Below are 15421 nucleotides of genomic sequence, written 5' to 3'. Positions count from 1 at the left end.
GATTTCCCTGAGCTATCTGTTGAAGTGCAGCTAAGTTGGCTTGCCGGTCAGCTCTCTCAGCTTCTCTCTCTGTCATCATCTGTTGCAGCATTTGCAGCATTGCGGTTTCGCTGCGAGTTGGGGGTGCCATCTGAACAGGGATATGGATCATGAGATGAGAGGGAAATTTCTATGGCTCATTTTGGGATAAAAATTCACACAATTTTAAGACTTGATTCATAAAATAATGATAATAATATTACACACACAAACATAGTCATGGAGGTAGCAAATATTACAAGCCAATAGTTCCAGAGGGTTTGAAGAACCCTTTCAACAAACTACGGTACATGGGGCGGGTACAAAGGACCGATACATAACACGGGACGCAAGTGCTCAGACGGGACTACTCGCCATCGACGTTGATAGGGTAGACGTTGTCTACCCCGGCAGCGAGGTGCTCGTGGCCATCCTCGTAAGGGTGGAACTCCAGGTCGTCGTCTTCCTCCTCCTCGTAGTCGTCGTCGTTGCTGACGTAGGAGTAGCCGTCCCCCTGGATGTTCTCCCCTTCACCCTTGCCCTCCAGCTCCTGGATCTGCTCGGCTTGGGTGGCGATGGTCGCCTTCAGAGTGGTGATCCTGGCCTTGAGGCGGTTGATGGCGTAGTCCTTCTTCTGGTTGGCGCGGCGGAGAGCCCTGCGCTCACCGGCGATGACCTTGATGGTCTCTGCCTGCTGCGCCAACTGAATGTGAGTGTGGTTGGCGTATTCGCGGGAGTTGTCCAGGTCGATGCGGGTCTCGTTCAACATGAAGTCGAGGTGATCCACATGGTGGCGAAGTTGCGGGTGCGACGGCAGGTTCATTGGCACCCCGAGGGAGTTGTGCCTTGCATAGTGCACAAAGCAACTATCCTCGAAGTCCATGAAGTTTTGCCCGCACAGACGTGCGAGCCCCTCCTGAAGTCCACGGGCGAGACCATCCGCCCAGTTGTTCTCCCGGAAGGAGAACTGGATCCTCGCGCTCATTGGGAGCGTGAACCTTCCACGGAGGTCCACCATGATCACCCACTGGAGTTGACCACCAGGCTGGTCATTGATCATCCCACCAAAGACTTCCGGTGGTGGGCGCCCGAGGAATTCCGAGAGGGAGAAGAGGTCCCTCTCGAAAATGATCTCTCCACCGTTCCCCAACTGATAGAACTCAGTCTGGAGGAAAGGCTGCGCATCGACGACGTGATCCATCTGTAGAGGGATTAGATGATTAAGTTAGAGAGGTGCAAGTGTTCCAAATTTTAATTCACTCATAAGGTAGAGCATGAATTTAAAGTTTTGCCAAAGACTCTTCAAGATAAGGGGGTGAAATAAAGTTTTCATAACTAGTCAATTCATGGAATTTGAAACTAAGTTTTTGAACGTCCATTCTAACTAGGGTCTCCTAAGGTCAAACAATGGCTCTGATACCAACTTGTCAACTCCCGGATTTTTAAGTCTAGATGCCTATTATGCCGTACATCGCAATCCCAGGAATAATGTTTTTGCGAGACATAATAGTAAGTAGCATAGAGTCATCATTTATTACAACACATATTGTCTTACAACCATAGATCACATGATCCAATATTACACGAATATATTGTTCAACATCACAAATAGTAGCGGAAGCGAAGTAGTAGTGGACTATCTATTCCACAGGCAACGCTTGACGTTAGAAGACGATCCTAGTTATCGTAGACGTCCTGTTGTCCGTCATCCTGATACTGGTGCTCTCCTTCATAGTCTGGCATTTGAATAGCCAGGGCAAAGCCATGAGTACTTTAAAGTACTCGCAAACTAACACTAGAGTAATTACTTATTAAGGGTAATAAGGGGGTGCTAAGCTCTAGGTTTATTTGCATAAAGCCAAGTTTTAGTTTGATAAACATTTAGTAAAGCCTTATCATGTGCTAGACTAACTCAAGTGGGAACATTAGTGTCATTCCCACAACTCATTATGATTCACCTCAATATCACCTTTCAACTCATCATTCCTTTTTAAGATCAAAATTATGATAACGGAGATAGTATGGCCTTTCCAATCATCCGTAACCGTGGACACGGCTATTCGAATAGGTTTAACACTCTGCAGAGGTTGTACTCTTGTGCCACAACTTTTGATTACATCCGTCGAGGATAACCCCGAATCATCGTAACACAGTACGCGGATCATCAACCATAACCTTTCGCTTATATATGCTAGTATGAGCACCTCTCCCCATGAGCTTGGCCTCCCGGTGGAAACCGCAGTTAACCCGGGAACTGCACAGGGCTTGGGCCGTACATTCACCTCATTTTAACATCATTCCACACTTAACGGAGGCAGCCTCGGCGTAACCCCTATGATGCTTGTTTAGAGGGAACCCATACTAAAATACACAAGTTTCTAGTTAAGCCCTACCCATAATCAGGTATTGTGGGGGTACTTGTATAATTGGAAGGGTATCGCATTCAAACCCAATCATCAGTTTTATCAAAAATCACCATCTTCTCTTGTTCATATCCACCTCCACTTTACATTCTTTCAAAGTCATTTCACTTCACCATGTTCCCATCTAGAGTAGTCAATTTTAATTGATTAGCACTAGCAACTATATGAGGGGTGCTATCTAGCCCTGAGGTGTGCAAATCTAACTTCAAGTATTGTTCCACTCTAGACCAAGTGAATCATAAATCAAAAAGTACTTTGAAATAAATAAGCAAAAGTAAATGTAAGTAAAAACATGGGATAGGTAATACATAAAGTAAAAGGTGATGGTGCCTTTGCTCTTGTAGAGCTAAGCACTTGTGTTTAGCAAGGGTTAGCTTGCCTTGAGCTGAGTAGTTATCGAAGTTCTCCTCTTCTTCCTGAGAGTAGGCCTCCTCTTCTTGGTATTCCTCGGTACTAGCGTCTATATACAAATACGAGGTATAAATACTAAACCAAGCTCACATACTAAACTAGAAACACTCAAAAGAATCCACCCACTAATCCTATCATCAATCAAACATGGCATGGTGGATTATTTGATTAGTTCTTATTTAAGAGAAAAATAATTTCCTCTCATTATTCCTATTTCTTTAATTTGGTATTTAGATCCTTAGAGAAATTAATTTCTTCTCATTACATCTTATTAAGATTTAATCTCTTCATATAATAATCAGGTATGAAATATAGGTTGACCAAAGTCAACATTCCATATCTATTATATGTGAGTATAATTTAATTGAAGTGCTACACTTCACATAGTTTTAATACTAACATTTTAAATGAATTAAAATCTCTAAGTAATAATTATCAGGGGTTCATTAGCCTAAGTCATTCCCCCTGGTTATATTACTTAGGATCAAGATTTAAATGAGAGAGTAGCTCTCATATTATTTGTTGAGTTTGAATTCCAAGTTTGAATGCACTTGTAATGGCTACATAGCCACTATTTTGATCTAGTCCATGATCATACAAATAACATATCTATATTATTGCATAATCAATTAGAGGACATCATTTGTGATTTATTAGAGTTGGAATCAATTCAAAATCTATTTTGGTTGAATTTTAAATAAAGTTTGAATGTACAAAAGTCCCTGTCTTATTATTTTTATCAGATTAATTCTACCTTGAATTTGAAGATGGGACCAGTGGCATTAGTTAGATAATTTCATGGGCTTTCCAACGGTATAAAGTTTGCTAAATTTGGTTTGGCAGATTTCAAACTATTCAAAATTTACTAAACCATCTGCAGCACATTTGAAATATGATTAAATCCATATTTGAATTCGTGGGCTTAGGCGGGAACGTTACTGGGCCGAAACAGATTTGAAAAACACTGCGCAGCCCATCTAGCAACTGGTGCGTGTGGGCTGCCCTGACGGGGTGGGGGCCACCCGTCAGTGTGATTTAACTCAGCGAAACGGTATGTGTGATATCGACCGTGGGATTAGAACCAGATCCGATGGTGTGTGAGCGTCGTCGTCTCCGACGAGCGACGAGCTCACTGGCGGCGAGCCTAGGGGCTTGGAGGGAGTACCAGACCGTTGCAGGTGGTGGGCAAGATGCGCGGAGAAGTGGTAGTCGATGAGGAAGCCCCTGGTGCAGTGGCGGAGCTCGGCGAGGCTCCAGGCGAAGCAGAGCTTCCGCGGGCTCCGGCGGACTTGAGCTCGTGATTCGAGCGACTCCGGCGATGAGTGGTGAAATTGACTGGGGGAGAATGCTCAGTGAGGAGAGGGGAGTGAGTTGTGTGAAGAGAGGAGGAGCCGATCGTCTCTATTTATAGTGGGCGGGAGGTGGCCGAGTGTGCTGTGGAGGAGCGGCCATGGCGTGGCTCTTGTGGCGATCCAAAGGGCAAGGCGAGGACGGCTAGGGCTAGCTGGTGTCCTGGCGATGCTCAACGTGTAGCTGGCGAGGCCAAAGCGTGAAGAGACGGCTCGAGCGCATCCAATGTCTGCGGCGGGGCGTGCGGCAGAAAAGTGAGGAGGACGACGGCGACGGAGCAGGGGCAGGCCTGGGCGTTTGTCTAGCGTGTAGAGGGCGGGGAGTAGATGCTCGACGCAGTGGTAGGGATGCAGGGGGAGGACGACGTCGCTCGAGCGCGCGACGTACTGGCGCGGCCAGAGCGCGGTGAGCGCGCGTGCTGGCACGTCCTGGCATGTTTTGGGCGCGCGCGTTCTGGCCAATGACGTGGCTCGGCGTTGCTGGGTCGTGTACGGTGAGGTTCCTTGTGCTGCAGAGATGCTCTGGGACAAGGAGAAACGTTGAGAGGAGGGCCAGAGAGGGTTTGGCCAAAGGTGGCCGGGTGTGCTTTGGCATGGAGCATTTCTCTCACTTTTCCACTTTCTCCAACCCTAGCACGTACCAAGCTCGATGCAGGGATCATAGATGTAGCTAATGATCACCAGAGAAAGTTGGTTTAGGCTTAGAACCATTGGACAATAGCATGTAACACAATTTGGAAATCATGCCGGCCAAGTGTTTGATTAAATGGCCGCATGAAACTTTTGTTGGAATTTAAGTTTTCTTTTTGGTGAATCTCATTTATATAATTAATGTGTTGGATTGGTGGTGGTTTTGTTCAATTTGGAGTTGTTTTGCAAAATGGCAAAAGTGACATGATCTTCTCTTTATTTCAACATCACTACTTGTCACATTCATACTGGTCAACCTAGTCAACTCTGGCCATGGTGGTCAACATGAAAGTTACTCACCTTGACATGGTCTTGGATGACATGGCTTTGGTTGACCAAGTTTAGTTTAGGAATAGAGAAAATCAGAGGGGTAAAGTAGTGAAGAAAATATTTTGGGGCCATATGACCATTATCATATGTGTGATGATTTTGAGAATTCCTTGTGTTTGATTCTTGTTCCAAAGATGCAATTGTGTTAGTTTATCATATTTAAGTATTCTACAAGCAAGAGAGCAAGCAATTATGGCCTAGGGTGAAGATTTGCAATTTGGCATAATGTGTATGTGAGGGAGAAATAGGTTTTTCTCAATTTCTTCTTTTCTTCTCAAATTAGGGTTAGATGATCTTAGCTTAGGGTTCAATAGCAATTGATCAACATACTAACACTCATCATGGCATTTGCACAAAATAAAATCACTCAAATGCATGAAACTATATGTGGCACTATATGCATAGAAAAAGTTTTTGTTAATTGCAAATTTTGAGTTTGGGAAATTTTCTTTCTTATTTAATATTGTTGAAAACTTGGGATGTTACACGACGCGAGGGGCCCACACTAGGGCCGCGCGGCCAGGGGCTGGGCCGCGCCGCCCTAGCGTCTGGCCGCCTCGTCGCCCCACTTCGTATCTTCCCCGGTGTTCTGGAAGCTTCGTGGAAAAATAAGATCCTGGGCGTTGATTTCGTCCAATTCCGAGAATATTTCCTTGATCATACTATTGTAAGCACATGTAATGAATGCAGCGATCAAAACAATGGTAAATGACATGAGTAAACAAATGAATCATATAGCAAAGACTTTTCATGAATAGTACTTTCAAGACAAGCATCAATATGTCTTGCATAAGAGTTAACTCATAAAGCAATAATTCAAAGTAAAGGCATTGAAGCAACACAAAGGAAGATTAAGTTTCAGCGGTTGCTTTCAACTTGTAACATGTATATCTCATGGATAGTTGTCAATGCAAAGTAATATAATAAGTGCAATATGCAAGTATGTAGGAATCAATGCACAGTTCACACAAGTGTTTGCTTCTTGAGATGGAGAGAAATAGGTGAACTGACTCAACATAAAAGTAGAAGAATGGCCCTTCGCAGAGGGAAGCATCGATTGCTATATTTGTGCTAGAGCTTTGGTTTTGAAAACAAGAAACAATTTTGTCAACGGTAGTAATAAAGCATATGCATCATGTAAATTATATCCTACAAGTTGCAAGCCTCATGCATAGTATACTAATAGTGCCCACACCTTGTCCTAATTAGCTCGGATTACCTGGATTATCACCGCAATACATATGTTTTAACCAAGTGTCACAAAGGGGTACCTCTATGCCGCCTGTACAAAGGTCTAAGGAGAAAGCTCGCATTGGATTTCTCGCTTTTGATTATTCTCAACTTAGACATCCATACCGGGACAACATAAACAACAGATAATGGACTCCTCTTTAATGCTTAAGCATTCATCAACAATTAATTTTCTCATATGAGATTGAGGATATTTGTCCAAAACTGAAACTTCCACCATGGATCATGGCTTTAGTTAGCGGCCCAATGTTCTTCTCTAACAGTATGCATGCTCAAACCATTCAACTCATGGTAAATCTCCCTTACTTCAGACAAGACGGACATGCATAGCAACTCACATGATATTTAACAAAGAGTAGTTGATGGCGTCCCCATGAACATGGTTATCGCACAACAAGCAACTTAATAAGAGATAAAGTGCATAAGTACATATTCAATACCACAATAGTTTTTAGGCTATTTGTCCCATGAGCTATATATTGCAAAGATAAAGGATAGAAATTTTAAAGGTAGCACTCAAGCAATTTACTTTGGAATGGCGGAGAAATACCATGTAGTAGGTAGGTATGGTGGACACAAATGGCATAGTGTTTGGCTCAAGGATTTTGGATGCATGAGAAGTATTCCCTCTCGATTCAAGGCTTAGGCTAGCAAGGTTATTTGAAACAAACACAAGTATGAAGCGGTGCAGCAAAACTCACATAAAAGACATATTGTAAACATTATAAGACTCTACTTCGTCTTCATTGTTGTTCAAACTCTTACTAGAAATTATCTAGACCTTAGAGAGACCAATTATGCAAACCAAATTTTAGCAAGCTCTATGTATTTCTTCATTAAAAGGTGCAAAGTATATGATGCAAGAGCTTAAACATGAGCACAACAATTGCCAAGTATCAAATTATCCAAGACATTTTACCAATTACTACATGTAGCATTTCCCGTTTCCAACCATATAACAATTTAACGAAGAAGATTCAACCTTCGCCATGAACACTATGAGTAAAGCCTAAGGACATATTTGTCCATTTGCAACAGCGGATCGTGTCTCTCTCCCACACAATGAATGCTAGGATCCATTTTATTCAAACAAAACAAAAACAAAAACAAACCGACGCTCCAAGCAAAGTACATAAGATGTGATGGAATAAAAATATAGTTTCACTAGAGGAACCTGATAATGTTGTCGATGAAGAAGGGGATGCCTTGGGCATCCCCAAGCTTAGACGATTGAGTCTTATTGAAATATGCAGGGGTGAACCACCGGGGCATCCCCAAGCTTAGAGCTTTCACTCTCCTTGATCATATTGTATCATCTCCCTCTCTTGATCCTTGAAAACTTCCTCCACACCAAACTCAAAACAACTCATTAGAGGGTTAGTGCATAATCAAAATTCACATGTTCAGAGGTGACATAATCATTCTTAACACTTCTGGACATTGCACAAAGCTACTGAAAGTTAATGGGATCTAAAAATCCATCAAGCATAGCAAAACAGGCAATGCGAAATAAAAGGCAGAATCTGTCAAAACAGAACAGTTCGTAAAAATGAATTTCTAAGAGGCACCAGACTTGCTAAAATGAAAATGCTCAAACTGAATAAAAGTTGCGTACATATCTGAGGATCACTCACGTAAATTGGCATAATTTTCTGAGTTACCTACAGAGAATTAGGCCCAGATTCGTGACAACAAGAAATCTGTTTCTGCGCAGTAATCCAAATCTAGTATGAACCTTACTATCAAAGACTTTACTTGGCACAACAATGCAACAAAACTAAGATAAGGAGAGGTTGCTACAGTAGTAACAACTTCCAAGACTCAAATATAAAATAAAAGTGCAGTAGTAAAATCATGGGTTGTCTCCCATAAGCGTTTTTCTTTAACGCCTTTCAGCTAGGCGCAGAAAGTGTATATCAAGTGTTATCAAGAGATGAAGCATCAACATTACCTCGGGCTTTACGCCTACCTTTCTTATTCTTTGATTTAGGGAATACATGTCTACCCCCCGGTGTAGAGGTGAATTTTAGGGTGCCTTCTCCCACATTTATGACTGCTCCCAATAGTTTCAGCAGGGATCTTCCGAGTGTGATTTGTCCTGTTCCTACACATTCAATAACAAGATAATCAGTGGATACTGTTCTTCCAAGAATGGTTGTATGCACACCAGCGGCTATTCCCTTAGGAATTATAACAGAGTTATCAATAAGAGTTATTCCTTCTCCCCCTTCAACGAGTCCCCAAAGTGTCAAAGATTCATAAATACTCTTAGGCATAAGGCGAAATTCAGACATAATATCACAATTGGCATGAAAAGTTTCACCACCGATAACAACTTTAATAGTAGGGTCCCATTTTGAAGGTTCAGAGTTCACTAAAACTTGATCAAGACGGTTACGAACATAGCTATAATTTTCTTTCAAGCAAGATGCACTTGTCTCAAGAGTGTTTAATCTATTATAAATGCTAATAAGAGCTGAATCAAAGTTATTAGCTGAATCATGTGATGCAACCAATTTCTTTATGGCATTAAAAGCTTGATCCCCATTGCAATGAAGGAAATCTCCTCCCACTACAGCATCCAAAGCATATCTATAGCGAATCATAAGCCCAAAATAAAAGTTACTAAGGAGCAAACTTAGAGTCATTTGAGGTTCAGCTTTACGATAAGAATCAAAAATTCTGGACCAAGCATCTTTAAAACTCTCCTCATCTCCTTGTTTAAAAGTGAAGACTAATTCCTCAGGTGAAGAAGTAACAGGTGCAGAACTAGACATGGTAACAAAAGTAAAATGCAAGTAACTAATTTTTTTGTGTTTTTAATATAGCAAACAAGATAACAAATAAAGTAAAACTAGCAACTAATTTTTTGTATTTTGATTTAGTGCAGCAAACAAAGTAGTAAATAAAATAAAGCAAGACAAAAACAAAGTAAAGAGATTGGAGGTGGAGACTCCCCTTGTAGCGTGTCTTGATCTCCCCGGCAACGGCGCCAGAAATTTAGCTTGACACGCGTACAGCACGCGACCGTTGGGAACCCCAAGTGGAAGGTGTGATGCGTATAGCAGTAAGTTTCCCTCAGTTAGAAACCAAGGTTTATCGAACCAGTAGGAGTCAAGAAGCACATTGAAGGTTGATGGCGGCGGAGTGTAGTGCGGCGCAACACCAGGGATTCCGGCGCCAACGTGGAACCTGCACAACACAACCAAATTACTTTGCCCCAACGTGACAGTGAGGTTGTCAATCTCACCGGCTTGCTGTAACAAAGGATTAGATGTATAGTGTGGATGATGATTGTTTGCAGAAAACAGTAGAACAAGTATTGCAGTAGATTGTATTCGATGTAAAAGAATGGACCGGGGTCCACAGTTCACTAGAGGCGTCTCTCCGATAAGAATAAGCATGTTGGGTGAACAAATTACAGTTGGGCAATTGACAAATAAAGAGGGCATGACCATGCACATACATGATATGATGAGTATAGTGAGATTTAATTGGGCATTACGACAAAGTACATAGACCGCTATCCAGCATGCATCTATGCCTAAAAAGTCCACCTTCAGGTTATCATCCGAACCCCTTCCAGTATTAAGTTGCAAACAACAGACAATTGCATTAAGTATGGTGCGTAATGTAATCAACAACTACATCGTTAGACATAGCATCGATGTTTTATCCCTAGTGGCAACAGCACATCCACAACCTTAGAACTTTCTGTCACTGTCCCAGATTTAATGGAGGCATGAACCCACTATCGAGCATAAATACTCCCTCTTGGAGTTAAGAGCAAAAACTTGGCCAGAGCCTCTACTAATAACGGAGAGCATGCAAGATCATAAACAACACATAGATAATAGATTGATAATCAACATAGCATAGTATTCTCTATTCATCGGATCCCAACAAACACAACATATAGCATTACAGATAGATGATCTTGATCATGTTAGGCAGCTCACAAGATCCAACAATGAAGCACAATTAGGAGAAGACGGCCATCTAGCTACTGCTATGGACCCATAGTCCAGTGGTGAACTACTCACTCATCACTCCGGAGGCGACCATGGCGGTGAAGAGTCCTCCGGGAGATGATTCCCCTCTCCGGCAGGGTGCCGGAGGCGATCTCATGAATCCCCCGAGATGGGATTGGCGGCGGCGGCGTCTCTGGAAGGTTTTCCTTATCGTGGCTCTCGGTACTGGAACTATTATCGACGAAGGCTTCTTATAGTCGGAGAGGTAGTTCAAGGGGCGACGCGAGGGGCCCACACACTAGGGCCGCGCGGCCAGGGGCTGGGCCGCGCCGCCCTAGCGTCTGGCCGCCTCGTCGCCCCACTTCGTATCTTCCCCGGTGTTCTGGAAGCTTCGTGGAAAAATAAGATCCTGGGCGTTGATTTCGTCCAATTCCGAGAATATTTCCTTACTAGGATTTCTGAAACCAAAAACAGCAGAAAAACAGAATCGGCTCTTCGGCATCTCGTTAATAGGTTAGTGCCGGAAAATGCATAAATATGACATAAAGTATGCATAAAACATGTAGGTATCATCAATAAAGTGGCATGGAACATAAGAAATTATCGATATGTTGGAGACGTATCATAGGTATTGTCATAAAACAAGCATGGAACATCAGAAATTATCGATACGTTGGAGACGTATCAGCATCCCCAAGCTTAGTTCCTACTCGTCCTCGAGTAGGTAAACGATAACAAAGATAATTTCTGAAGTGACATGCTACCAACATAATCTTGACCATACTATTGTAAAGCATATGAGATGAATGCAGCGATTCAAATCAATGGTAAAGACAATGAGTAAACAATTGAATCATATAGCAAAGACTTTTCATGAATAGTACTTTTCAAGACAAGCATCAATAAGTCTTGCATAAGAGTTAACTCACAAAGCGATAGATTCAGAGTAAAGGCATTGAAGCAACACAAAGGAGGATTAAGTTTCAGCGGTTGCTTTCAACTTGTAACATGTATATCTCATGGATATTGTCAACATAAAGTAATATAACAAGTGCAATAAGCAAGTATGTAAGAATCAATGCACAGTTAACACAAGTGTTTGCTTCTAAGACAGAAAGAAGTAGGTAAACTGACTCAACATAAAAGTAAAAGAATGGCCCTTCGCAGAGGGAAGCATTGATTGCTATATTTGTGCTAGAGATTTTATTTTGAAAACATAAAGAGAGCATAAAAGTAAAATTTTGAGAGGTGTATGTTGTTGTCAACGAATGGTAATGGGCACTCTAACCCCCTTGCCAGACAAACCTTCAAAGAGCGGCTCCCATGAAACATTTTTATTTTTGGGTGGAACTCCTTCCAACCTTTACTTTCACAAACCATGGCTAACCGAATCCTCGGGTGCTTGTCAACAATCTCATACCTTGAAGGAGTGCCTTTTTATTTTAGTTTTATTTAGATGACACTCCTCCCCACCTTTGCTTTCTCAAGCCATGGCTAACCGAATCCTCGGGTGCCGTCCAACAATCACATACCATGGAGGAGTGTCTATTTTTTTTGTAAAATCATGAAAGTTAATTAGTTTGGGACTGGGAATCCCATTGCCAGCTCTTTTTGCAAAATTATTGGATAAGCGGATGAAGCCACTAGTCCATTGGTGAAAGTTGCCCAACAAGATTGAAAGATAAACACCACATACTTCCTCATGAGCTATAAAACATTGACACAAATAAGAGGTAATAACTTTTGAAGTGTTTAAAGATCGCACTCATGCAATTTACTTTGGAATGGCAGAGAAATACCATGTAGTAGGTAGGTATGGTGGACACGAATGGCATCGTTTTTGGCTCAAGGATTTTGGATGCATGAGAAGTAATCCCTCTCAATACAAGGCTTAGGCTAGCAAGGTTGTTTGAAGCAAACACAAGTATGAACTAGTATAGCAAAACTTACATAAGAACATATTGCAAGCATTATAAGACTCTACACCGTCCTCCTTGTTGCTCAAACACCTTTACCAGAAAATATCTAGACCTTAGAGAGACCAATCATGCAAACCAAATTTTAGCAAGCTCTATGTAGTTCTTCACTAATAGGTGCAAAGTATATGATGCAAGAGCTTAATAATGAGCACAACATTGCCAAGTATCAAGTTATTCAAGACATCATACCAATTACTACATGCAGCATTTTTCTGTTTCCAACCATATAACAATTAACGAAGCAGTTTCAACCTTCGCCATGAACATTATTAGCTAATAACACTTGTGTTCATATGAACCAGTGGAGCGTGTCTCTCTCCCACACAAGCATTTATTCAAACAAAACAAAAAAAACAAGAAACATACAGACCCTCCAAGTAAAGTACATAAGATGTGACCGAATAAAAATATAGTTTCAAGAGAAGTGACCTAATGATTTTGTCGATGAAGAAGGGGATGCCTTGGGCATCCCAAGCTTAGATGCTTGAGTCTTCTTGAAATATGCAGGGATGAACCACGGGGGCATCCCCAAGCTTAGAGCTTTCACTCTTCTTGATCATATTGTATCATCCTCCTCTCTTGACCCTTGAAAACTTCCTTCACACCAAACCCAAAACAAACTCATTAGAGGGTTAGTGCATAATCAAAAATTCACATGTTCAGAGGTGAAACAATCATTCTTAACACTTCTGGACATTGCTCAAAGCTAATGGAAGTTAATGGAACAAAGAAATCCATCCTACACAGTAAAAGAGGCAATGCGAAATAAAAGGCAGAATCTGTCAAAACAGAACAGTCCGTAAAGACGAATTTTATAGAGGCACCAGACTTGCTCAGATGAAAATGCTCAAATTGAATGAAAGTTGCGTACATATCTGAGTATCACTCACATAAATTGGCAAAACTTTCTGAGTTACCTACAGAGAATTCAACCCAGATTCGTGACAGATAGAAATCTGTTTCTGCGCAGTAATCCAAATCTAGTATGAACCTTACTATCAAAGACTTTACTTGGCACAACAAATGCAATAAAATAAGATAAGGAGAGGTTGCTACAGTATTAACAACTTCCAAGACTCAAATATAAAACAAAAGTACTGTAGCAAAATAAACACATGGGTTATCTCCCAAGAAGTGCTTTCTTTATAGCCATTAAGATGGGCTCAGCAATTTTAATGATGCACTCGCAAGAAATAGTATTTGAAGCAAAAGAGAGCATCAAGAGGCAAATTCAAAACAAATTTAAGCCTAACATGCTTCCTATGAAAAGGAATCTTGTAAATAAACAAGTTCATGAAGAGCGAAGTAACAAGCATAGGAAGATAGAACAAGTGTAGCTTCAAAACTTTCAGCACGTAGAGAGGTGTTTTAGTAACATGAAAATTTCTACAACCATATTTCCCTCTCTAATAATAATATCCAGTAGCATCATGAGCAAACTCAACAATATAACTATCACATAAATCATTCTTATCATGAGTCTCATGCATAAAATTATTACTCTCCACATAAGCGTAATCAATTTTATTAGTAATAGTGGGAGCAAATTCAACAAAGTAGCTATCATTATTATTCTCATCATCAAAGATAGGAGGCATATTGTAATCATAATCAAATTTATCCTCCATAACAGGCGGTACCAAAAGACTACTATCATTATAATCATCATAAATAGGAGGTAAAGTATCATCAAAGTAAATTTTCTCCTCAATGCTTGGGGGACTAAAAAGATCATGCTCATCAAAACCAGCTTCCCCAAGCTTAGAATTTTCCATATCATTAGCAACAACGGTGTTCAAAGTGTTCATACTAATATGTTCCATGGGTTTTTTAATTTTCGCATCAAACCATCCATGTCTTAACTCAAGAAATAATTTTAAAAGCTCACTGTTGCTTTCCATTATGCCAAACTAGTGTAAAACAAGAAACAAAAAGATGCAATTGCAGGATCTAAAGGAAATAGCTTCGAGCACTTACAATGGTGCCGGAAAATAGCTTAGTAGCCGAGATCCGGAGTGTGAGTACCTTTTACCTTTCCTCCCAGGCAACGGCGCCAGAAAATATGCTTGATGTCTACGCACACTCCTTTTCCTGTAGACAATGTTGGGCCTCCAAGAGCAGAGGTTTGTAGAACAGCAGCAAGTTTTCCCTTAAGTGGATCACCCAAGGTTTATCAAACTCAGGGAGGAAGAGGTCAAAGATATCCCTCTCAAGCAACCCTGCAACCACAAAGCAAGAAGTCTCTTGTGTCCCCAACACACCTAATACACTTGTCAGATGTATAGGTGCACTAGTTCGACGAAGAGATAGTGAAATACAGGTGGTATGAATATATATGAGCAGTAGTAACGGCACCAGAAAATAGCTTGCTGCTACAACTGGCGTGTGGTTGATGGTGGTAATGTTGCAGGCGGTATGGATGCAGTAAAACAGTAAACAAGCGATGATTGCAGTATTTAGGAACAAGGCCTAGGGATTATACTTTCACTAGTGGACACTCTCAACATTGATCACATAACAGAATAGATAAATGCTATACTCTACACTCTCTTGTTGGATGATGAACACCACTAATTGTGTAGGGCTACAAGAACCCTCAATGCCGGAGTTAACAAGCTCCACAATATTCGATATTCATATTTAAATAACCTTAGAGTGCATGATAGATCAACACAACTATACCAAGTACTAACATAGCATGCACACTGTCACCTTCATACTATGAAAGGAGGAATAGATCTCATCAATACCATCATAGTAATAGTTAACTTCATAATCTACAAGAGATCATAATCATAAACTACGCCAAGTACTACATGATGCACGCACTGTCACCATTACATAATGAAGGAGGAATAGAGTACTTTAATAACATCACTAGAGTAGCACATAGATTAATAGTGATACAAAGCACGTTGCAATCATAAAGGGATATAAATAAGCACTTCACTATGCTATTCTGAATTACTCTCTGGCAAGATAACATCTAACTCAAATCA

Source organism: Lolium perenne, chromosome 7 (genome assembly GCF_019359855.2).
Source record: "Lolium perenne isolate Kyuss_39 chromosome 7, Kyuss_2.0, whole genome shotgun sequence".
In the NCBI taxonomy this organism is placed as follows: domain Eukaryota; kingdom Viridiplantae; phylum Streptophyta; class Magnoliopsida; order Poales; family Poaceae; genus Lolium; species Lolium perenne.
Note: the sequence above shows the minus strand (reverse complement) of the source record.